General features: G+C 49.3%; 1 long non-coding RNA gene across 2 annotated transcripts in view; it reads left to right on the top strand.

The window, feature by feature from the left end:
* The window catches only part of LOC140415074 (uncharacterized), a 90395-nt gene that overhangs the window by 5440 nt on the left and 60678 nt on the right, over window positions 1-24277 (top strand). Inside the window, exons 2-3 of one of the 2 annotated variants that reach the window (XR_011944200.1) lie at window positions 434-490; window positions 17261-17416. This is a non-coding gene — a long non-coding RNA (uncharacterized lncRNA). The remainder of the gene's footprint in view (window positions 1-433; window positions 491-17260; window positions 17417-24277) is intronic. The other variant, XR_011944206.1, reaches the window with a different exon arrangement.

Here is a 24277-nt window from a genome sequence, read left to right as displayed (position 1 = left end):
CCAGGTTTGGTGAGCAAAACAAACTGTTCAATAATAATACATTTTAATAAATGTTATCGGTAGTGCACTTGTTCAATGTTGATTTCTAGCTTCTGTTCCATTGGTTGTTGAAGTATATATCGATATAAAAGAAAAAAGGGCTTGCATTTATATTATGTCTTTTCTGACTTCAGGGTATCCCAAAGTGCATCACAGCCAATTAACTAATTTTGAAGTGCTGTCCTGATGCACCTCGGAAACTTGCAGGCTATTTTCATTCAGCAAGCTCCCAGAAAGCTGTTAATGATCTGTTAATCTGTTTCAGTGATGTTAGTTGAGAGACAACTATTTGGTTCCAGTAGACAGTACCTTGTTGCTGCATGATGTTAAATAAATGTCAATCTCTTTAACTTTATTGCATGATTAATTTTGCCTTTGTCTTGTTGTATTACAGATTCCGCCTGCTCTGCGCATGGAGAGAAAGTGCACAAGTGTAACCGATGGGACAAGAGTAGGTCTATTTATTTGTGTTATTGCAAAATGTGTTTGGTTTACAATATTTTGAAAATAATTGGAATAATACCTAATGTATAGTCTCTGACCATGGAGCAAGTTCTATTTTATTTGGATTGTGGTGTGTAAATGCCCAATCCTTGTAATGATATTTCATTCGCCTGTGGGGAGTATTGATATAAATGCAAGTGTTGCACTCACCTGTTAACATGGTTGAAGTGTTTCCATTAGCTGCCATGGTCCAGCAGGCTCAACTATGTTTCTATGTTTCCAAAATGATCCATTACAGAATGAGTATCATTTCCCTTGTAGAGACAACAGGTTCATCATCAACATTCAGGAGAGAAAGAGTGGTCCCATCAATACTCTATAGTATAGCTCTCAATAGTCTGTAAACAGAAAGTGCCTCCTCAGTAGCCTGTAACCAACAAGTGTCCCTTCACCCTATGTGACAACAAATGTCCTCCTTCAATGCCCTGTTAGCAGCAAATGCCCCCTCAGAACCAAATGAAAAGAATATCTTGTCCATCATTGCTCCTTAACAAGTGGTTAGCGCTGCTGTCTCACAGTACCAGGGAACTGGGTTCAATTCCGGCCTTGGGTGACTGTGTGGAGTTTGCACTTCCTCCATATGTCTGCGTGAAATTCCTCCGGGAGTTCCGGTTTCCTCCCACAGTCCAACGATGTGCAGGTTAGGTGGATTGGCCTTGACAAAATTGCCCCTTAGTGTCCAGGGACATGCAGACTAGGTTTCTGGAATAGGGAAGGATTGGCTGGGGAGTTGGCCTAGGTAGAGTATTCGTTCGGAGAGTCGGTGCAGAGTGATGCAGCATTTCCACTCCTGATGCAATCAATCCTCTCCCTGGCCCCACAATAAGTGTCTACGTGACAGGTGGGAATAGGACTGAGCTTGCCAAAGATGTTCTCTATGTGCGAATAGCATCCAAGTTTAAGACGGACACCAACAGCATAATTTCAAGCAAGGAGGGTGACTGATTTGAGTGAGGTCCAAAGAGCCCTTGTACCCATAGAACCAGAGTGCAGAATGAATCGGCACCTTCAGGAAAGAAGAGGCAGTGGGAGAATTGCAGAGAACAATTGTCAATGATAACTCCCCTTTAAACCCTCTTGTTACACATTGGTTGAAAAAAGTAAAAGGAACAAGAAAAAATCAAAATAAAAGTGGAAATTGCTGGAACATATCTGCCAGCAACTGAAACTGAAAAGAGAAGCTGATGTTTCTCATCAGAACTCATGAAGATTTTTTTTTAAAGTAATGCCTGACTCATTCAATCCCGACTATGGGTCACTGTCTGTGTGGAGTTTACACATTCTCCCCATGTCGTCATGGATTTCACCCTCACAGCTCAAAAATGTGCAGTGTAGGTGGATTGGCCATGCTAAATTGCCCTTAATTGGAAAAAATTAACTGGGTACTCTAAATTGATTTTTTTTAAGTGTTCAGTTTTTTGAATACTTTGGGCATCGCTGGCAAGGTCAAAATGTATTGTCCGTTGCTAGTTGCTCTTTTGAAGGTGCTGGCAGGGCCTTCAACCAATGCAGTCTGTGTGGGGAGGGTGTGTGAGGGGGCTGGGGGGAGGGTGCGTGGGGAGTGTGTTACTAGACTAAGGGCGACACGGTGACACAATGGTTAGCACTGCTACCTCACAGCGCCAGGGACCTGGGGTTCGATTGCGACCTTGGATGGCTGTCTCTGTGGAGTTCACACTTTCTCCCTGTGTCTGCGTGTGTTTCCTCCGGGTGCTCTGGTTTCCTCTCACAGTCCAAAGATGTGCAGGTTATTTTGGGTTGCGGAGATAGGGCGGGGGAGTGGTCCTAGGTAAGATGCTCTGTCGGAGGATCGGTACAGATTTGATGGGCCAATGTCCTTCTCCTGCACTCTGGAGGGTAGTGTGGATTCTATGGCAATCATATTGTATTTCAGATTAGAGTCACATTTGGTCGGAATGGTTAACGTTTCCTTCCCTAAAGGACATTCGTGAACAAATTGGATTTTATTGCAATTTGATTACCACCTCATGGCCACTCTTACTGAAACTAGATTTTATTTTAACTTACCTTGATTAAAATAAAACAACTCAGGTTCCCAAACTGCCACAGTAGGATTTAAACTCACATTTTCTGGATTATTGGACTGCTGGAATACTTGACTAACCAGATGAAGGTTCCATTACTCTACCCTGTGTCTCTGCTTTCAATTGACTGCAGAGGGACATGAACATGGTAGTGTATCTCAAGCTTGTTCCTTTCCCTTTTAAACCCTTGCCATTTGCCATTTGTGTATTCAGCAGCTGAGGCCCCGAACTGTGAAATCCTCTCGATAAACTTCCTCATTTCTTTACCTCTTTTTCATCCTCAAAGACACTCCTGATACCAATGTCTCTTGACCAAGCTTTTAACCATCAGCGCCAAACTATCTCCTCCCCATTTAGCTCGCTGTTCAAATATCGTTTGATACTGCTCCTGAAAGGTGTCTTGGGGTGTTTTACGACATTAAGGCTCTATGTACATGAAGGTTGTTATTGCCAAGCAGGCACACAACAGGAATGTGGAATGGGAGGCACCAAGGTCCCAGGTTCGATCCCGGCTCTGGGTCACTGCCCGTGTGGAGTTTACACATTCTCCCGTGTTTGCGTGGGTTTTGCCCCCACAACCCAAAGATGTGCAGGGTAAGTAGATTAGCCACACTAAATTGCCACTTAATTGGAAAAAATGAATTGGGTAATTTATATTTATTATAAAAAAAGGAATGTGGAATAATATTGTGATGGGAGAGTGTGATTGGAGTGTAATGAGAGTGAGGTGGGAGTGTAATGAGTGTGGTGGGAGTGTAATGAGTGTGATGGGAGTGTAATGAGTGTAATGGGAGTGTGATGGGAGTGTAATGAGTGTAATGGGAGTGCATTGGGAGTGTGATGGGAGAGTGTGATGAGAGTGTGATGAGAGTGTGTTGGGAGAGTGCAATGGGAGAGTGTGATGGGAGTGTGTTGGTAGTGTGAAGGGAGTGTGTTGGTAGTGTGATGGGAGAGTATGATGGGAGAGTGTAATGGGAGTGTGATGATAGTGTGATGGGAGAGTGTGATGGGAGTGCGATGGGAGAGTGTGATGGGAGTGTATTGGGAGTGTAATGGGAGAGTGCAATGGGAGAGTGTGATGGGAGAGTGATGGGAGTGTGTTGGTAGTGTGATGGGAGAGTGTGATGGGAGTGTATTGGGAGTGTAATGGGAGAGTGCAATGGGAGAGAGTGATGGGAGTGTGTTGGTAGTGTGATGGGTGAGTGTGATGGGAGTGTAATGGGAGTGTGATGGGAGAGTGTGATGGAAGTGTGTTGGGAGAGTGTGATGGGAGTGTAATGAGAGTGTATTGGCAGTGTAATGGGAGAGTGCAATGGGAGAGTGTGATGAGAGTGTGATGAGAGTGTGATGGGAGTGTAATGAGTGTAATGGGAGTGCATTGGGAGTGTGATGGGAGAGTGTGATGAGAGTGTGTTGGGAGAGTGCAATGGGAGAGTGTGATGGGAGTGTGATGGGAGTGTGATGGGAGAGTGTGATGGGAGTGTGATGGGAGTGTGTTGGTAGTGTGATGGGAGTGTGTGATGGGAGAGTGTGATGGGAGTGTGATGATAGTGTGATGGGAGTGTGTGATGGGAGTGCGATGGGAGAGTGTGATGGGAGTGTATTGGGAGTGTAATGGGAGAGTGCAATGGGAGAGTGTGATGGGAGAGTGATGGGAGAGTGATGGGAGTGTGTTGGTAGTGTGATGGGAGTGTATTGGGAGTGTAATGGGAGAGTGCAATGGGAGAGTGCAATGGGAGAGTGTGATGGGAGAGTGATGGGAGTGTGTTGGTAGTGTGATGGGTGAGTGTGATGGGAGTGTAATGGGAGTGTGATGGGAGAGTGTGATGGGAGTGTATTGGGAGTGTAATGGGAGAGTGTGATGGAAGTGTGTTGGGAGAGTGTGATGGGAGTGTAATGAGAGTGTATTGGCAGTGTGATGGGAGTGTGTTGGGAGAGTGTGATGGGAGTATAATGGGAGGGTGATGGGAGAGTGTGATGGGAGTGTAATGGGAGTGTGATGGGAGTGTGTGATGGGAGTGTGTGATGGGAGAGTGTGATGGGAGTGTAATGGGAGTGTGAAGGGAGTGCGTGATGGGAGTGTGTGATGGGAGAGTGTGAGAGTGTGATGGGAGTGTGTGATGGGAGAGTGTGTGGGTGTGATGGGAGTGTGTTGGGAGTGTAATGAGAGTGTATTGGCAGTGTGATGGGAGAGTGTGATGGGAGAGTGTGATGGGAGAGTGTGATGGGAGTGTGATGGGAGCGTGTGATGGGAGAGTGTGATGGGAGAGTGTGATGGGAGTGTGTGATGGGAGTGTGTGATGGGAGTGTGTGATGGGAGAGTGTAAGAGTGTGATGGGAGTGTGTGATGGGAGAGTGTGGGAGTGTGTTGGGAGTGTAATGAGAGTGTATTGGCAGTGTGATGGGAGTGTGTGATGGGAGTGTGTGATGGGAGAGTGTGATGGGAGTGTGTTGGGAGAGTGTGATGGGAGAGTGTGATGGGAGTGTAATGGGAGAGTGCAATGGGAGAGTGTGATGGGAGTGTGTTGGGAGAGTGTGATGGGAGTGTAATGAGAATGTGTTGGCAGTGTGATGGGAGAGTGTGATGGGAGAGTGTGATGGGAGAGTGTGATGGGAGTGTGATGGGAGTGTGTTGGGAGTGTGTTGGGAGAGTGTAATGTGAGTGTGTTGGCAGTGTGATGGGAGAATGTGATGGGAGTGTGTTGGGAGAGTGTAATGTGAGTGTGTTGGCAGTGAGATGGGAGTGTGTGATGGGAGAGTGTAAGAGTGTGATGGGAGTGTGATGGGAGTGTAATGAGAATGTGTTGGCAGTGTGATGGGAGAGTGTGATGGGAGAGTGTGATGGGAGAGTGTGATGGGAGTGTGATGGGAGTGTGTTGGGAGTGTGTTGGGAGAGTGTGATGGGAGTGTGTTGGCAGTGTGATGGGAGAATGTGATGGGAGAGTGTGATGGGAGAGTGTGATGGGAGTGTGATGGGAGTGTGATGGGAGTGTGTTGGGAGAGTGTAATGTGAGTGTGTTGGCAGTGTGATGGGAGAGTGTGATGGGAGAGTATGAGAGTGTGATGGGAGTGTATTGGGAGTGTAATGGGAGAGTGTGATGGAAGTGTGTTGGGAGAGTGTGATGGGAGTGTAATGAGAGTGTATTGGCAGTGTGATGGGAGTGTGTTGGGAGAGTGTGATGGGAGTGTAATGAGAGTGTATTGGCAGTGTGATAGGAGTGTGATGGGAGTGTGTTGGTAGTGTGATGGGAGTTTGTTGGTAGTGTGATGGGAGAGTGTGATGGGAGTGTGTGATGGGAGTGTGATGGGAGTGTGTGATGGGAGAGTGTGATGGGAGTATGATGGGAGAGTGTGATGGGAGAGTGTGATGGGAGCGTGTGATGGGAGAGTGTGATGGGAGAGTGTGATGGGAGAGTGTGATGGGAGAGTGTGATGGGAGAGTGTATTGGGAGTGTAATGGGAGAGTGCAATGGGGGAGTGTGATGGGAGTGTGTGATGGGAGAGTGTGAGAGTGTGATGGGAGTGTGTGATGGGAGAGTGTGATGGGAGTGTGTGATGGGAGAGTGGGAGTGTGTTGGGAGTGTAATGAGTGTGTATTGGTAGTGTGATGGGAGAGTGTGATGGGAGAGTGTGATGGGAGTGTGTGACGAGAGAGTGTGAGAGTGTGATGGGAGTGTGATGGGAGTGTGTTGGCAGTGTGATGGGAGAGTGTGATGGGAGTGTGGTGATAGTGTGATGGGAGAGTGTGATGGGAGTGCGATGGGAGAGTGTGATGGGAGTGTATTGGGAGTGTAATGGGAGAGTGCAATGGGAGAGTGTGTTGGGAGAGTGATGGGAGTGTGTTGGTAGTGTGATGGGAGAGTATGATGGGAGTGTATTGGGAGTGTAATGGGAGAGTGCAATGGGAGAGTGTGATGGGAGAGTGATGGGAGTGTGTTGGTAGTGTGATGGGTGAGTGTGATGGGTGAGTGTGATGGGAGTGTAATGGGAGTGTGATGGGAGAGTGTGATGGGAGTGTATTGGGAGTGTGTGATGGAAGTGTGTTGGGAGAGTGTGATGGGAGTGTAATGAGAGTGTATTGGCAGTGTGATGGGAGTGTGTTGGGAGAGTGTGATGGGAGTGTAATGAGAGTGTATTGGCAGTGTGATGGGAGTGTGATGGGAGTGTGTTGGTAATGTGATGGGAGAGTGTGATGGGAGTATAATGGGAGGGTGATGGGAGAGCGTGATGGGAGAGCGTGATGGGAGAGTGTGATGGGAGTGTAATGGGAGTGTGATGGGAGTGTGTGATGGGAGAGTGTGAGAGTGTGATGGGAGTTTCTGATGGGAGAGTGTGTGGGTGTGATGGGAGTGTGTTGGGAGTGTAATGAGAGTGTATTGGCAGTGTGATGGGAGAGTGTGATGGGAGTGTGTTGGGAGAGTGTGATGGGAGAGTGTGATGGGAGTGTAACGGGAGAGTGCAATGGGAGAGTGTGATGGGAGTGTGTGATGGGAGAGTGTAAGAGTGTGATGGGAGTGTGTGATGGGAGTGTGTGATGGGAGCGTGTGATGGGAGAGTGTGGGAGTGTGATGGGAGTGTGTTGGGAGTGTAATGAGAGTGTATTGGCAGTGTGATGGGAGAGTGTGATGGGAGTGTGTTGGGAGAGTGTGATGGGAGAGTGTGATGGGAGTGTAACGGGAGAGTGCAATGCGAGAGTGTGATGGGAGTGTGTTGGGAGAGTGTGATGGGAGTGTAATGAGAGTGTGTTGGCAGTGTGTTGGGAGAGTGTGATGGGAGTGTGTTGGCAGAGTGTGATGGGAGAATGTGATGGGAGTGTGATGGGAGTGTAATGAGAGTGTATTGGCAGTGTGATGGGAGAGTGTGATATGGGAGTGTGATGGGAGAGTATGAGAGTGTGATGGGAGTGTATTGGGAGTGTAATGGGAGAGTGTGATGGGAGTTTGTTGGGAGAGTGTGATGGGAGTGTAATGAGAGTGTATTGGCAGTGTGATGGGAGTGTGTTGGGAGAGGGTGATGGGAGTGTAATGAGAGTGTATTGGCAATGTGATGGGAGTGTGTTGGTAGTGTGATGGGAGTGTGTTGGTAGTGTGATGGGAGAGTGTGATGGGAGTGTGATGGGAGTGTGATGGGAGTGTGATGGGAGAGTGTGATGGGAGAGTGTGATGGGAGAGTGTGATGGGAGAGTGTGATGGGAGAGTGTGATGGGAGAGTGTGATGGGAGAGCGTGATGGGAAAGTGTGATGGGAGTGTATTGGCAGTGTGATGGGAGAGTGTGATGGGAGCGTGTGATGGGAGAGTGTGATGGGAGTGTATTGGGAGTGTAATGGGAGAGTGTAATGGGAGAGTGCAATGGGGGAGTGTGATGGGAGTGTGATGGGAGTGTGATAGGAGTGTGTGATGGGAGAGTGTGAGAGTGTGATGGGAGCGTGTGATGGGAGAGTGTGGGAGTGTGATGGGAGTGTGTTGGGAGTGTAATGAGAGTGTATTGGCAGTGTGATGGGAGAGTGTGATGGGAGTGTGCAATGGGGGAGTGTGATGGGAGTGTGATGGGAGTGTGATGGGAGTGTGATAGGAGTGTGTGATGGGAGAGTGTGAGAGTGTGATGGGAGCGTGTGATGGGAGAGTGTGGGATTGTGATGGGAGTGTGTTGGGAGTGTAATGAGAGTGTATTGGCAGTGTGATGGGAGAGTGTGATGGGAGTGTGTGACGGGAGAGTGTGAGAGTGTGATGGGTGTGTGTGATGGGAGAGTCGGAGTGTGTTGGTTGTGTAATGAGTGTGTATTGGCAGTGTGATGGGAGAGTGTGATGGGAGTGTGATGGGAGAGTGTGATGGGAGAGTGTGATGGGAGAGTGTGATGGGAGAGTGTGATGGGAGAGTGTGATGGGAGAGTGTGATGGGAGAGCGTGATGGGAAAGTGTGATGGGAGTGTATTGGCAGTGTGATGGGAGAGTGTGATGGGAGCGTGTGATGGGAGCGTGTGATGGGAGAGTGTGATGGGAGTGTATTGGGAGTGTAATGGGAGAGTGTAATGGGAGAGTGCAATGGGGGAGTGTGATGGGAGTGTGATAGGAGTGTGTGATGGGAGAGTGTGAGAGTGTGATGGGAGCGTGTGATGGGAGAGTGTGGGAGTGTGATGGGAGTGTGTTGGGAGTGTAATGAGAGTGTATTGGCAGTGTGATGGGAGAGTGTGATGGGAGTGTGTGACGGGAGAGTGTGAGAGTGTGATGGGTGTGTGTGATGGGAGAGTCGGAGTGTGTTGGTTGTGTAATGAGTGTGTATTGGCAGTGTGATGGGAGAGTGTGATGGGAGTGTGATGGGAGAGTGTGATGGGAGAGTGTGATGGGAGAGTGTGATGGGAGAGCGTGATGGGAGAGTGTGATGGGAGAGTGTGATGGGAGTGTGATGGGAGAGTGTGATGGGAGAGTGTGATGGGAGAGTGTGATGGGAGAGTGTGATGGGAGAGTGTGATGGGAGAGTGTGATGGGAGAGTGTGATGGGAGAGTATGATGGGAGAGTATGATGGGAGAGTGTGATGGGAGAGTGTGATGGGAGCGTGTGATGGGAGAGTGTGATGGGAGCGTGTGATGGGAGAGTGTGATGGGAGAGTGTGATGGGAGTGTGATAGGAGTGTGTGATGGGAGAGTGTGATGGGAGTGTGTGATGGGAAAGTGTGATGGGAGTGTGATGGGAGCGTGTGATGGGAGCGTGTGATGGGAGAGTGTGATGGGAAAGTGTGATGGGAGTGTATTGGGAGTGTAATGGGAGAGTGTAATGGGAGAGTGCAATGGGGGAGTGTGATGGGAGTGTGATAGGAGTGTGTGATGGGAGAGTGTGAGAGTGTGATGGGAGTGTGTGATGGGAGAGTGTGGGAGTGTGATGGGAGTGTGTTGGGAGTGTAATGAGAGTGTATTGGCAGTGTGATGGGAGAGTGTGATGGGAGAGTGTGATGGGAGAGTGTGATGGGATTGTAATGGGAGAGTGTGATGGGAGTGTGTTGGGAGAGTGTGATGGGAGTGTGTGACGGGAGAGTGTGAGAGTGTGATGGGTGTGTGTGATGGGAGAGTCGGAGTGTGTTGGTTGTGTAATGAGTGTGTATTGGCAGTGTGATGGGAGAGTGTGATGGGAGTGTGTGATGGGAGTGTATTGGCAGTGTGATGGGAGAGTGTGAGTGTGATGGGAGAGTGTGATGGGAGTGTATTGGCAGTGTGATGGGAGAGTGTGATGGGAGTGTGTGACGGGAGAGTGTGAGAGTGTGATGGGTGTGTGTGATGGGAGTGTGTGATGGGAGAGTGATGGGAGAGTGTGGGAGTGTGATGGGAGTGTGTTGGGAGTGTATTGGCAGTGTGATGGGAGAGTGTGATGGGAGAGTGTGAGGAGAGTGTGATGGGAGTGTAATGGGAGAGTGTGATGGGAGTGTGTTGGGAGAGTGTGATGGGAGTGTAATGAGAGTGTGTTGGCAGTGTGATGGGAGAGTGTGATGGGAGAGTGTGAAGGGAGAGTGTGATGGGAGTGTAATGGGAGAGTGTGATGGGAGTGTGTTGGGAGAGTGTGATGGGAGTGTAATGAGAGTGTGTTGGCAGTGTGATGGGAGAGTGTGATGGGAGTGTGTGATGGGAGAGTGTGGGAGTGTGTTGGGAGTGTAATGAGAGTGTATTGGCAGTGTGATGGGAGAGTGTGATGGGAGAGTGTGAGGAGAGTGTGATGGCAGTGTAATGGGAGAGTGTGATGGGAGTGTGTTGGGAGAGTGTGATGGGAGTGTAATGAGAGTGTGTTGGCAGTGTGATGGGAGAGTGTGATGGGAGAGTGTGAAGGGAGAGTGTGATGGGAGTGTAATGGGAGAGTGTGATGGGAGTGTGTTGGGAGAGTGTGATGGGAGTGTAATGAGAGTGTGTTGGCAGTGTGATGGGAGAGTGTGATGGGAGTGTGTGATGGGAGTGTGATATGGGAGTGTGATGGGAGAGTGTGATGGGAGAGTGTGAAGGGAGAGTGTGATGGGAGTGTATTGGGAGTGTATTGGCAGTGTGATGGGAGTGTGATGGGAGAGTGTGATATGGGAGTGTGACGGGAGTGGGTGATGGGAGAGTGTGAGAGTGTGATGGGAGAGTGTGATGGGAGTGTGTGATGGGAGTGTATTGGGAGTGTGATGGGAGTGTATTGGCAGTGTGATGGGAGAGTGTGATATGGGAGTGTGTGATGGGAATGTATTGGCAGTGTGATGGGAGTGTATTGGGAGTGTGATGGGAGTGTATTGGCAGTGTGATGGGAGAGTGTGATGGGAGAGTGTGATATGGGAGTGTGTGATGGGAGAGTGTGAGAGTGTGATGGGAGAGTGTGATGGGAGAGTGTGAGAGTGTGATGGGAGAGTGTGATATGGGAGTGTGATGGGAGAGTGTGATGGGAGAGTGTGAGAGTGTGATGGGAGACTGTGATTTGGGAGTGTGTGATGGGAGAGTGTGAGTGTGATGGGAGAGTGTGATGGGAGTGTATTGGCAGTGTGATGAGAGAGTGTGATATGGGAGTGTGTGATGGGAGAGTGTGAGAGTGTGATGGGAGAGTGTGATTTGGGAGTGTGTGATGGGAGAGTGTGAGTGTGATGGGAGAGTGTGATGGGAGTGTATTGGCAGTGTGATGGGAGAGTGTGATGGGAGTGTGTGACGGGAGAGTGTGAGAGTGTGATGGGTGTGTGTGATGGGAGAGTCGGAGTGTGTTGGTTGTGTAATGAGTGTGTATTGGCAGTGTGATGGGAGAGTGTGATGGGAGTGTGATGGGAGAGTGTGATGGGAGAGTGTGATGGGAGTGTGTGACGGGAGAGTGTGAGAGTGTGATGGGTGTGTGTGATGGGAGAGTCGGAGTGTGTTGGTTGTGTAATGAGTGTGTATTGGCAGTGTGATGGGAGAGTGTGATGGGAGTGTGATGGGAGAGTGTGATGGGAGAGTGTGATGGGAGAGTGTGATGGGAGAGTGTGATGGGAGAGTGTGATGGGAAAGTGTGATGGGAGTGTGATGGGAGCGTGTGATGGGAGAGTGTGATGGGAAAGTGTGATGGGAGTGTATTGGGAGTGTAATGGGAGAGTGTAATGGGAGAGTGTAATGGGAGAGTGTGATGGGAGAGTGTGATGGGAGTGTGATGGGAGTGTGATGGGAGAGTGTGATGGGAGAGCGTGATGGGAGAGTGTGATGGGAGAGTGTGATGGGAGAGTGTGATGGGAGAGTGTGATGGGAGTGTGATGGGAGTGTGTGATGGGAGAGTGTGATGGGAGCGTGTGATGGGAGAGTGTGATGGGAGAGTGTGATGGGAGAGTGTGATGGGAGAGTGTGATGGGAGAGTGTGATGGGAGAGTGTGATGGGAAAGTGTGATGGGAGTGTGATGGGAGCGTGTGATGGGAGCGTGTGATGGGAGAGTGTGATGGGAGAGTGTGATGGGAGAGCGTGATGGGAGAGTGTGATGGGAGAGTGTGATGGGAGAGTGTGATGGGAGTGTGATGGGAGAGTGTGATGGGAAAGTGTGATGGGAGTGTGATGGGAGCGTGTGATGGGAGAGTGCAATGGGAGAGTGTAATGGGAGAGTGCAATGGGGGAGTGTGATGGGAGAGTGTGATGGGAAAGTGTGATGGGAGTGTATTGGGAGTGTAATGGGAGAGTGTAATGGGAGAGTGTAATGGGAGAGTGTGATGGGAGAGTGTGATGGGAGTGTGATGGGAGTGTGATGGGAGAGTGTGATGGGAGAGCGTGATGGGAGAGTGTGATGGGAGAGTGTGATGGGAGAGTGTGATGGGAGAGTGTGATGGGAGAGTGTGATGGGAGCGTGTGATGGGAGAGTGTGATGGGAGAGTGTGATGGGAGAGTGTGATGGGAGAGTGTGATGGGAGAGTGTGATGGGAGAGTGTGATGGGAAAGTGTGATGGGAGTGTGATGGGAGCGTCTGATGGGAGCGTGTGATGGGAGAGTGTGATGGGAGAGTGTGATGGGAGAGTGTGATGGGAGAGCGTGATGGGAGAGTGTGATGGGAGAGTGTGATGGGAGAGTGTGATGGGAGTGTGATGGGAGAGTGTGATGGGAAAGTGTGATGGGAGTGTGATGGGAGCGTGTGATGGGAGAGTGCAATGGGAGAGTGTAATGGGAGAGTGCAATGGGGGAGTGTGATGGGAGTGTGATAGGAGTGTGTGATGGGAGAGTGTGAGAGTGTGATGGGAGTGTGTGATGGGAGAGTGTGGGAGTGTGATGGGAGTGTGTTGGGAGTGTAATGAGAGTGTATTGGCAGTGTGATGGGAGAGTGTGATGGGAGAGTGTGAGGAGAGTGTGATGGGAGTGTAATGGGAGAGTGTGATGGGAGTGTGTTGGGAGAGTGTGATGGGAGTGTAATGAGAGTGTGTTGGCAGTGTGATGGGAGAGTGTGATGGGAGAGTGTGAAGGGAGAGTGTGATGGGAGTGTAATGGGAGAGTGTTGGCAGTGTGATGGGAGTGTGATGGGAGAGTGTGATATGGGAGTGTGACGGGAGTGGGTGATGGGAGAGTGTGAGAGTGTGATGGGAGAGTGTGATGGGAGTGTATTGGGAGTGTGATGGGAGTGTATTGGCAGTGTGATGGGAGAGTGTGATGGGAGAGTGTGATATGGGAGTGTGTGATGGGAGAGTGTGAGAGTGTGATGGGAGAGTGTGATGGGAGAGTGTGAGAGTGTGATGGGAGACTGTGATTTGGGAGTGTGTGATGGGAGAGTGTGAGTGTGATGGGAGAGTGTGATGGGAGTGTATTGGCAGTGTGATGAGAGAGTGTGATATGGGAGTGTGTGATGGGAGAGTGTGAGAGTGTGATGGGAGAGTGTGATATGGGAGTGTGTGATGGGAGAGTGTGAGAGTGTGATGGGAGAGTGTGAGGAGAGTGTGATGGGAGTGTGTTGGGAGAGTGTGATGGGAGTGTGATGGGAGAGTGTGATATGGGAGTGTGACGGGAGTGGGTGATGGGAGAGTGTGAGAGTGTGATGGGAGAGTGTGATGGGAGTGTATTGGGAGTGTGATGGGAGTGTATTGGCAGTGTGATGGGAGAGTGTGATATGGGAGTGTGTGATGGGAATGTATTGGCAGTGTGATGGGAGTGTATTGGCAGTGTGATGGGAGTGTATTGGCAGTGTGATGGGAGAGTGTGATGGGAGAGTGTGATATGGGAGTGTGTGATGGGAGAGTGTGAGAGTGTGATGGGAGTGTGATGGGAGTGTGTGATGGGAGAGTGTGAGAGTGTGATGGGAGTGTGATGGGAGAGTGTGAGGAGAGTGTGATGGGAGTGTGTTGGGAGAGTGTGATGGGAGTGTGATGGGAGAGTGTGATATGGGAGTGTGACGGGAGTGGGTGATGGGAGAGTGTGAGAGTGTGATGGGAGAGTGTGATGGGAGTGTATTGGGAGTGTGATGGGAGTGTATTGGCAGTGTGATGGGAGAGTGTGATATGGGAGTGTGTGATGGGAATGTATTGGCAGTGTGATGGGAGTGTATTGGCAGTGTGATGGGAGTGTATTGGCAGTGTGATGGGAGAGTGTGATGGGAGAGTGTGATATGGGAGTGTGTGATGGGAGAGTGTGAGAGTGTGATGGGAGTGTGATGGGAGTGTGTGATGGGAGAGTGTGAGAGTGTGATGGGAGAGTGTGATGGGAGAGTGTGAGAGTGTGATGGGAGACTGTGATTTGGGAGTGTGTGATAGGAGAGTGTGAGTGTGATGGGAGAGTGTGATGGGAGTGTATTGGCAGTGTGATGAGAGAGTGTGATATGGGAGTGTGTGATGGGAGAGTGTGAGAGTGTGATGGGAGAGTGTGATATGGGAGTGTGTGATGGGAGAGTGTGAGAGTGTGATGGGAGAGTGTGATGGGAGAGTGTGAGAGTGTGATGGGAGACTGTGATTTGGGAGTGTGTGATGGGAGAGTGTGAGTGTGATGGGAGAGTGTGATGGGAGTGTATTGGCAGTGTGATGGGAGAGTGTGATATGGGAGTGTGTGATGGGAGAGTGTGAGAGTGTGATGGGAGAGTGTGATTTGGGAGTGTGTGATGGGAGAGTGTGAGTGTGATGGGAGAGTGTGATGGGAGTGTATTGGCAGTGTGATGGGAGAGTGTGATATGGGAGTGTGTGATGGGAGAGTGTGAGAGTGTGATGGGAGAGTGTGATTTGGGAGTGTGTGATGGGAGAGTGTGAGTGTGATGGGAGTGTATTGGCAGTGTGATGAGAGAGTGTGATGGGAGTGTAATGGGAGTGTTGTGCCATAAGGTTCCTGGTCTCAAATAGGGTCCCTTCTTAAGATCACAACATCTGTTTGTTGTAAAAAGACACGGCAAAGCGGGATTAACTGCCACGGGGCTAGCAGCGCTATGATGGGCCGAATGGCTTTCTCCTGTGGTTTTCCGTTCCATAGTTGTCCCCATGATGTCCTTGTGTGACAAGATGAAAACGAATGCAATCAGTTAGTCACTCACACCCTCTAGAGCCCCGCAAGGTGCATAGAAATGGTGCTTTCGCCACAAAACAGGCCAATGTGAAAGGAAGGATTATTGATCACGTATTGTTCATATACTCTGCACGGCGACGGTATATATTTTAATTAACTGCGGCCCAAACGCAGCTGCTTTTGATGCGATTCTGGATTTAACCCGATCCCACGGGACATGCCCCCCACCCGGGGAAGATGAGCAGAAATGCGCTCCATCAAACCCCAGGACACATCCGCCCTTATAAATATGGATCACCCGCCGCGGCGCATGGAGCTTTGAAAGGAAATTGCGAAAACGTCTGGCGTTTCTTGTCTGCACCTGTTTCTGTGTATGCATAAAATAACAGCCATGCTTCACTTTTTTTCTTTGACCTGAATGGTGTCGAATAAAACATGAATCTGGAGGGGAGATATGAGGGCGAAAGAGAGCGGTCCTCCCCCCCCCCCGCCCCCGGATTGATGGATTTGCAAATGTTTCAAAAATAAACCAGTCAGATAGTCTCAATGTGTAAACCCATTTTGACGGCCCGGATTCCTCCGAGAGCCCGCCCTGCCGCTGGCCCCATACATTAGTGCATTTATTCGCCCAGTTCCTGGTGCAAACTCACAGCATGAGAGAAGAGAACTGAAGTGGACACATAGCTCAATTACACGCGCTGCCCTTTTTGGCTTCCGAAGGCCTTTACTAGAAAATTCTTGACTATTCCGTTAATCTGGGCAAAATCAAGTTACTTTACACACCGAGATGTGTCGAATGCACAGAAGCAGCCAGTAAAGGAAAGCAGCAGAATGTATAGAGTGGTTCTCATTGTTTTTTAATTAGCATTTTCTCTGTACATAACATAAATTTCAGTGAAACGCTGTTCGTGGCTGGAGATAATTGGGCCAGCCCCATTCTGAAGTCACACATTTCATCCTAACTTTTATATTTCCCTTTTAAATCTGGCTGCCCTGTTCACTCCTGGAAAGGCGACATTCTGGGATGGTATCATCCCACCAGTGCCTCCACTGGCAGGCACGGGTAATTGCAACGTGACACGTTTCCAGTTCCCATTGTAAATGTCAACATTCGAATTTGCAAACGGTGGGGTGGGGAGCGGGGGTATGGTGGGGGTGGCTGTGTGGTAGGTGTGGGTGTGGTGGGGAGGGGGTGTGGGGGAGGGCGTGGTGGGAATGGGGCAGAGGGTGGTGGGGAGGGGGTGTATTGGGGGTGGGGGAGGGGGTGTGGGGTGTGGTGGGGATATGGTGGGTGTGGGGTGTGGTGGGGGATGGTGGGTGTGGTGGGGGGGTTGATAGGGGTGGGGAAGGTTGTGTTGGGGCTGTGGGAGGGTGTGTTGGGGGTGTGGGGGTTGGTGGGGCTGGGGGAGGGGGTGGGAGGGCTGTGGTGGGGGTGTGGTGGGACTGGGGGAGAGTGTGTGTTGGGGAGGGGGGTGGTGGGGAGGGGGTGGTGTGGTGGGGGAGGGGTGGGGAGGGGGTGGGGGGGATGTTTGGGTGTTGTGGTAGTTGGGGGGACCTCCACGAGCTGTTCAATGTAACACTCGGGTTGATAGATTTCATGCTGAGTTCAGGCTGTGGGGGGTCTGCACTAAGTGGAGTTGGGAGTGGGACCTGCCGTGACCTTCCTTGGTGTGGCTGAACAGGCTTGGGGCCCTGGAGAAACTCTCCCTCTGTCTGTTCCCCAGCTCCTGTGGTTGAACTGAACAGAACTCATCTCTGCTGAAATCCAAAAGCAATTACCCCTCAATAACTTAGTCTAGACCTCTCACCCACCAACCCTCCTCCGCGTAATGATAACAGAAAATGACCACAAGAAAAGCAAACTGTTGCCCCCAGCTCTCGCCTTCCTCCGGCAGCCTGGGTACAAATGGGACTGTGCAGACACACACACAATGTTCTGTGATTAGAATCGAAAACCAGGACCCCACACGAGTTGCTGAATTGATGTTTCCTCCTCCTGCCGCTTGTTTCAATCCCCATTCTGGTTCTATCCCCCCCCCCCTCCCCCCCCCCCCCCCCCCCCCGCTTCGCCCCACTCCCCACATCTGTTCAATCCCCTGTCTGTAAAACCCTGAATAAAGATTATGGGATTCCCGTCGTTTCCAGCTGGGCTGGTGAGCCGAGCAGTTCGGCGTTCGAGGGGTTAGGGTATCTTGTCGATTTGAAGGGTTGTTTGTAAACCCCCTTTTCTGTCTGTCTCTCTCAGGCTGAGCTGGTGGCAGGAACGTTCCCTCCGAGGGGAAGTCTGGATAGGTGGAGAAGGAGAGAGGGGCGCCCCCTGCACCCAGGGTCTCCGCTTGAGGGGCACAAGCGGTGCCAGGCAAGAGAAACAAAAGGCAAAGTTATTGCCCCAAACACACCGGTCAGTAGACAGAGGGAACTGAAATATATACAGCCTGGGGTGGGGGGGGGGGGGAAGGGGGGAACACGGGGGGGGGGCGAGATCCAGATGTGTTTGCAAAATGCTTTGGGGTGCGAATGAATATGGATGGCTCAGAGTCCCGAGAACGACACCAGATCATTTGAAATTCCGCTAACAGAACGACATGGAACTAGCTGCAGAATTCAAACATGACTTTAAATGCAGTAAGGGCCCGTGCGGCCTCCTCTCCTCCCAGGAGAGTCGATTGGCGGAGTGGGTCTACCTGCAAAGGCAGCTCGGATGCGGGCGCACTGGCGTGTCCAACCGGGAGCGTGTGTGAGCGGCGCTGCTTTCGGCGGCAACTCCATTCAGTGAAATGTTTGCAGACGGGGGGGGGGGGGGGGGGGCTACGGCCGGTGCAGTGTTAGTGGGGGCCATAAACATGACAAAGTCAGGAACAAATCCAGCAGGGAATTCAGGAGAGGCGTTTGGTTCTCACTGCCTGACAGGGTGGTGGAGGCGGCACCCTCGCAACTTTGAAGCAGTATTTAGCGAGGCAATTGAGACTCCCATTGCACACCGAGTGGCAAATGGGGATAGAATAATTCGGTGTTGGTCGGCGCGGACGCGATGGGCCGAGGGGCCTCTTTCCCTGCTGTCAAACTCTCAGTCTGTGTGAATGTGAGTGGTTGGGGTGAAGGGCAAGCTGAATAACCAGAAGCGCACAGAGCTCTTTGACCGGGCGAGGAGGCAGCGGGTGGGAGGAGGATTGTGTGGAGCCCAAACACTCGCATGGACCTGTTGGGCCGAATGGCCTGTTTTTATTTTGAAAACGCACCCCCCCCCCCAACCCCCCAACCCGGAAGCAATGAGAATTGAACTTTTAACTCTTCAATTGCCCGATTACACCGCGCTCTGTAAATGGAATTTTACAATGTCGAGTTAGGCCGGCACTGGAGTTAGAGGAATCGAGTTGGTGTTTGGGCTAGCTCAGTGGGCTGGCCGGCTGGTTCGCCATTCAGAGTTGGGGGTAATGGTAGGGTTGGGATTAATGATGCGGCTGAGGATAGTGAATGGGTGGGGGGTTAGTAACGAGAGTAGGGTTAGTGTGAGTGATGGTGCTGGGGGAGGAGATGGGGTTGACGTAATGGTTGGATTTAGGCTATTGGCCCAATGGTTGGATTCAGTTTACTGGTGACAGTAGGGATGTTAACTGGATTGTGAGCGACTGGCCTGTAGTTACTGATGGATTGGGGTTAGGAGGAAACGGAGCCATGAGACCAGGATAAAGAGATAAGGGTTACATTTGAGGTATAATGTTAAAATAATAAAAATCCCAATCAAGGCAAATAACCAATCTCCGAATAGACCCGGGATTATCATAGAATTTACAGTGCAGAAGGAGGCCAATCGGCCCATCGAGTCTGCACCGGCTCTTGGAAAGAGCACCCTACCCAAGGTCAACACCTCCACCCTATCCCCATAACCCAGTAACCCCACCCAATTTGCTTCATTTCCTTATCTGTGTTCCCTTTAGTAAAGCCTCTCTCAATTCAGGTTTATTATTGCAACGAAAAGCGAGGGAAATCCATTGGTTTTGAGTTAAAGCTCCAATTGCGCCGCGGTGTCGAGATTAAAACCCTTCAATCGGATTATTCACGCGCAAAACCTCCGCCTGTAATTTGTCCTTGAAGACACTGCGGAACGATGCTAGCAATCTCGAAAACGATTTACGCCTTGCGCCCGGCGCCTGTCTAAACTTTCTTCAAAACACAATTTAACATTAACAGGGAAACTTTTTATGTACGGGTCAGTCTCCACGTAAATACTTTTTTTTTAAAAATCACATTAAAACCTGGTTCGATGCTAACTTCCGCCTCGTTCTCCAATTCACTCGCTGAAGCGATAACCTGGGCCCGGGACATCCTCATTCGCGGTTGAATTTATCCTGAAGCTGTAAACAGTCCATCCATAAATCGGGATATGGTATGTCTACATTAATCGCACGTACAAACAAAAATATATAAATACATTTAGTGTCATTGAAGTGACAAGGTTTCTGAGGACATGGAACTTCCAGCCCCGCCACCCGTGCCCTCTGCCTGTCCCGGGACATCCTTTCCCGTGTCTGAGCGAAGCGTGGGTCGCTTTGTGCCCGCTGTCCAAAGATTCTCGTTGTGTGTGAGAACACTAGCACCAGGTTTACTTTCAAAACCCACCTATCTCTGTGAGTAAAACACTCACAACTATTTCTGGCCAATCTACAATGGGAGGCGGAAATGGTCCCCATGTTAAATTGTCCATTTTCGTTTCGGTTATTATTTTTCAAAATTAATTTACTGGATGTGGGCGTCGCTGATTAGGCCAACATTTGTTGCCCGTCCCACTGGTCAAGCCAGTGTGCGCGGGGGGTGGGTAACAATAAGTACAAATATCTTTAAAACTCAACGGGCGACCAGGGCTTTGCGCTATCTTATTGGCGTATTATACTTTGCATTGACAACAACTTGTTTTTATTCGGGGGGCCTCTAACTTCATGAACCATTCCAATTAACGACTTCATAGTTAAAACTTAAAATATTATTGCTAATACATTTCAAATAATTTTCCTAATCCACAATGTTGTGATGAGGTAGAGCGAATCTCTCCGTGACCTTGGGCTACGCATGTACCAATTAACCAATAACTGAACTCAGAATGTGAAGTTGTCAGTATTTCAGCAGCCGACTGTGTGTGTACTTGTGTCTGATTGACTGAGCGAGTGTGTGTATGTGTGTATGTATTATTGTGTGACAATGTGTATGCGTGACGGTGTGTGTGATTGACTGAGTGAGTTAGTGTATTTGTGTGTCTGATTGACTGTGCGTGTGTGTATCTGTGTGTGTATGTGTGACTTGTGTATGTGTGACTGATTGAGCGAGTGTGTGTATCTGTGTTTGTGACTGTGTGACTGAGTGTGTGTTTAATTGACTGAGTGAGTGTGTGTACCTGTGTGTATTCGTGAATGTGTGTGTGTCTGATTGACTGTGTGTATATGTGACTGTGTGTCTGACTGAGAGTGTGTGCATCTCTGTGTGTATGTCTGATTGACTTAGTGAGCGTGTGTATCTGTGTGTGCGTGCGTGTAAGACTGTGCCTGGGAGTCTGAATGGCTGAATTAATGTATGTGTATGCTTCACTGAGTGTATAAAGTTGTGGGTGTGCGTGTGAGTAACTGAATACATGTACGTGCGCATGTCTGACTGGGTGTATGTTTGTCGGAGTGACTGTGTGAGATCGTGTGTGTGGCAGTGTATGTGTGTGCGAGATACTGTGTGTGCGAGATACTGTGTGTGACTGTGTGTGCGAGACTGTGTGTGTGAGACTGTGTGAGATACTGTGTGTGACTATGTGTGCGAGACTGTGTGTGAGATACTGTGTGTATGTGCGAGACTGTGTGTGAGATACTGTGTGACTGTGTGTGAGATACTGTGTGTGACTGACTGAGTGACTGAGTTTATATGTGTGTGAGACTGTGTGTGTATTTATATATTACATATGTGTGTGCCATTGATATGCCTCCATCTGTACCCGAACCCTGAATAAATCTCAAACGCAAGGGAACAAAATAATTTTGATGGGACTCAGCTGCCGGATATATTCCTGGTTTAATATATCCAAGACATAAAACCCACAAAACATAATCCGCATACACAAGAACCCGATTTTCAGGTTAATTATCTGTATTGCTGTCCTGTCTAACTAAATCCTCGCTGACCAGGGGAGGAGATTTGGTGTACATTAATAATGATCTCTGAAAATGTATGTAATTCAAATAGAGATGTTACATGGGTAAATGTCTTCTGCTCCTAAAATTCCTGGCCAGATCCCGGTTGGGTCTGGGGGAAGATTTCCCACTACCGGCCTTGTGCCCACCATCCCGGGATCAAAGCATTGCCCGGTTCCCTTCCCAGAAAGCAGCCTGGACACAGTTAGGCACCGACTGTCACACTCTATGTTGTAAATATCACACAGACGAAGGCTAGCACCTGAGCATCGGGGTTCTGTTCCGCGGTGTGCTGCCAGAGGTACATCCTGGTGAGTGTGTTGGGGGGCACTCGACATCAAGATACAAAAAGGTTTGCAAACCATACAGAAACCGCATCAATTAATATGATTACAAGTTCATCGAGGGCACTGGGTATGTATCAACAATGCGTTGCTCTCCGTGCTATACATGTACCACCACATTTAACAGCCCCTCTATTCTAGAAAGATGCAAAATAGATGTGACAAGCAGTATTGTACATAGAATGTTCTTACCAGGCCACGCGGTTTGCAGTTGTTTTAACAGAATAATGCATTATTCCCAGATAGCTTATTTTCGATTCCTCCCTTGGCATTCACCGCGTGCCTTAATTGTATAATATGAAATCAAGGTGCGCTGTGAACACGCAGAGTGTGAACCGAATTCTCCCTTTCTCCTACTCCATCCCCCGGGCACAGCTCTCTTTCCGCCACTTCTTCTGGCTCCGTTTTCATTGCGCCGTTTGTTACCTGTTTTTGTTTTGCGAATAACCTTCCGTCTCACCTCACTGGAAGCGCCTCTGCTACTCTGGGATGGCTCATTGCGGTCCGCTGCTGGCGAGAGGAATTTCGGTCTTTATCATATTTGTTTTTTTGTGGGGGTTATTGCCGCCGCCCCTCCCGGGTGCAGCACTTTTCAGCTCAGGCGGAAGGAGAGCTATATTGTGGTTCCTTGTTCTCCCGTTCGTCTCTGTGTCTCTCTCTTTAAAAGGAGGACGTTGAAAGTAGGACAGTGTCCCAGGTGGCTGCGGGGTCCATCTGGTCTTTTAGAATCCGCAAAATCCTAGAGAGAGAGACAGACAGAGAGACAGAGACAGACGGAGAGACAGACAGAGAGAGAGACACAGACAGACAGACAGAGAGAGACAGTCAGAGAGGCAGGGAGAGAGAGACAGGCAGAGAGACAGACAGAGAGAGAGACAGACAGAGAGAGAGACAGACGGAGAGAGAGACAGACAGACAGATAGAGAGACAGACAGAGAGACAGACAGAGGGACAGACAGAGACAGACGGACAGACAAACAGACAGATAGAGAGGTAGACAGAAAAGAGACAGACAGAAACACAGACACACACAAACACATACAGACACACAGACTAAACAAAAGACACTGCCTGGCCGCTGCCTCTGTCCGTTAGGTCCAGGAAATGCGACCGCTCAAACTGCGGCCGATATTCATCTCAATCTCCGCTTCAAAGGTTCACCTGACAACAGCACCATCCTCACTTAACGTCCCCACCAAATGCACCCCTACCCCCTCCCTCCCCTCCCCAAATCGATAACAAGTCATCCCGAGGAAGGGGCTATTTCTCATTTTGCCATTCGTGGTTGGTGGAAAATGTGGATCTGGAGAGTATTTGTTTTGGGGAGCCGGTGGGGGGTTCTGCTTATGGGACTCCGGCGGAGAACTTTGTGACTTGAGCCTCCGTTGCGCTTGTCCGCTGTAGAGTGGGGGAGTGGAGCGCTCACACTGCAATCTCACTGCAGCTTTCTCCTCGCCTCAGGACCACAGCTGCTGGGATCAGACTCTACCCCCAAAAGATTATTGGGCGTTCCTGACGTCAGCACCAATGCTGTCTCTTGCAGGGCCGGTCTAACCCAACACTGTTTCCTCTCTATCCTGGGACTGCGGCTGCCGCAGAACGAATGTTAACTGAATGACACTAAATAAGACTCGGTTTTTTTTTAATAAGAAAGAAGGCGCCTTTGAAAGCCGACTGCAACTAATTTCTCATCAGATAGACAATGCTCAACCAGTGTGATCGCTTCTCATCCCATAATTGTTCTGATACCAACCCACCCCCGGGAAGAGTCAAATATTGTCAGGAATATTGTCAGCAGGACAAGAGAAAAATTGGGTCCTGCCGAACAAATAGATCTGACTGATATTTATGACTAAACTGTTTAGAGATTTGTCCATTTGGTATACAGTCCTCTATATTTGGTTAAATGGGGCGAGGGAGCATATTAATAGTAATACATATATGTGTTTATAGGTATGTACAATATAGCTGTATCTCTTTTCCTGCGGGATTTCTATCCAATTATGTGGTCCGTTCTACTTATTCCCGTCCAGTTGGTGTATATTTTCAGGGTTGTTCGCCGACCCCTGAACGAGACATAACTGATGTATTTCATTGTTTATAGTTTGACTGCACGATCCGAGAATAACATTTTCATTTGCAAATTTTAACCAGGATTAAAAGATTTTAGACAAGGATTTAAACAGAAACGATCATCCCGAATCCTCCGACTAAGCAATTAATAGGGCCAAATCCCTGCGGCTACAGATTGCGTCTGTTCCCTCGCTAACATATGCATGCATGTATGGGGACCTATGTATTTACGTGTGTGGTGTGTATGTATTTGTGTGCATGCACTTGTGTGTGTGTGTGCATGTATGTGTGTTTCTGTGTGTGCCTGTGTGTATTTGTGTTTATTTGTGTTTGTTTATGTTTTTGTGTGTATATGTGTGTATATATGTGTGTGTGCATTTATGTGTGGGTGTATTCGTGTATGTGTTTCTGTGTATTTATGTGTGTGTGTTTGTTGTGCGTATTTCTGTGTGTGTATTTGTGTGCGCGTACTCCTGTGTGTGTGTATTTGTATCTGTGTGTGTTTGTGTGTGTATATTTCTCTGTGTCTGTATTTGTGTGTGTGTGTCTTTATGCGTGTGTCTTTATTTGTGTGTGTATTTGTGTGTGTGTATTTGTGTGCATGTATATTTGTGTGCATGTGTATGTATTTGTGTGTGTGTGTATTTGTGTGTGTATTTGTGTGCGTGTGTATTTGTG

Source organism: Scyliorhinus torazame, chromosome 1 (assembly GCF_047496885.1).
Source record: "Scyliorhinus torazame isolate Kashiwa2021f chromosome 1, sScyTor2.1, whole genome shotgun sequence".
Lineage (NCBI taxonomy): Eukaryota > Metazoa > Chordata > Chondrichthyes > Carcharhiniformes > Scyliorhinidae > Scyliorhinus > Scyliorhinus torazame.
This window is presented reverse-complemented; position numbering and strand designations above follow the sequence as displayed.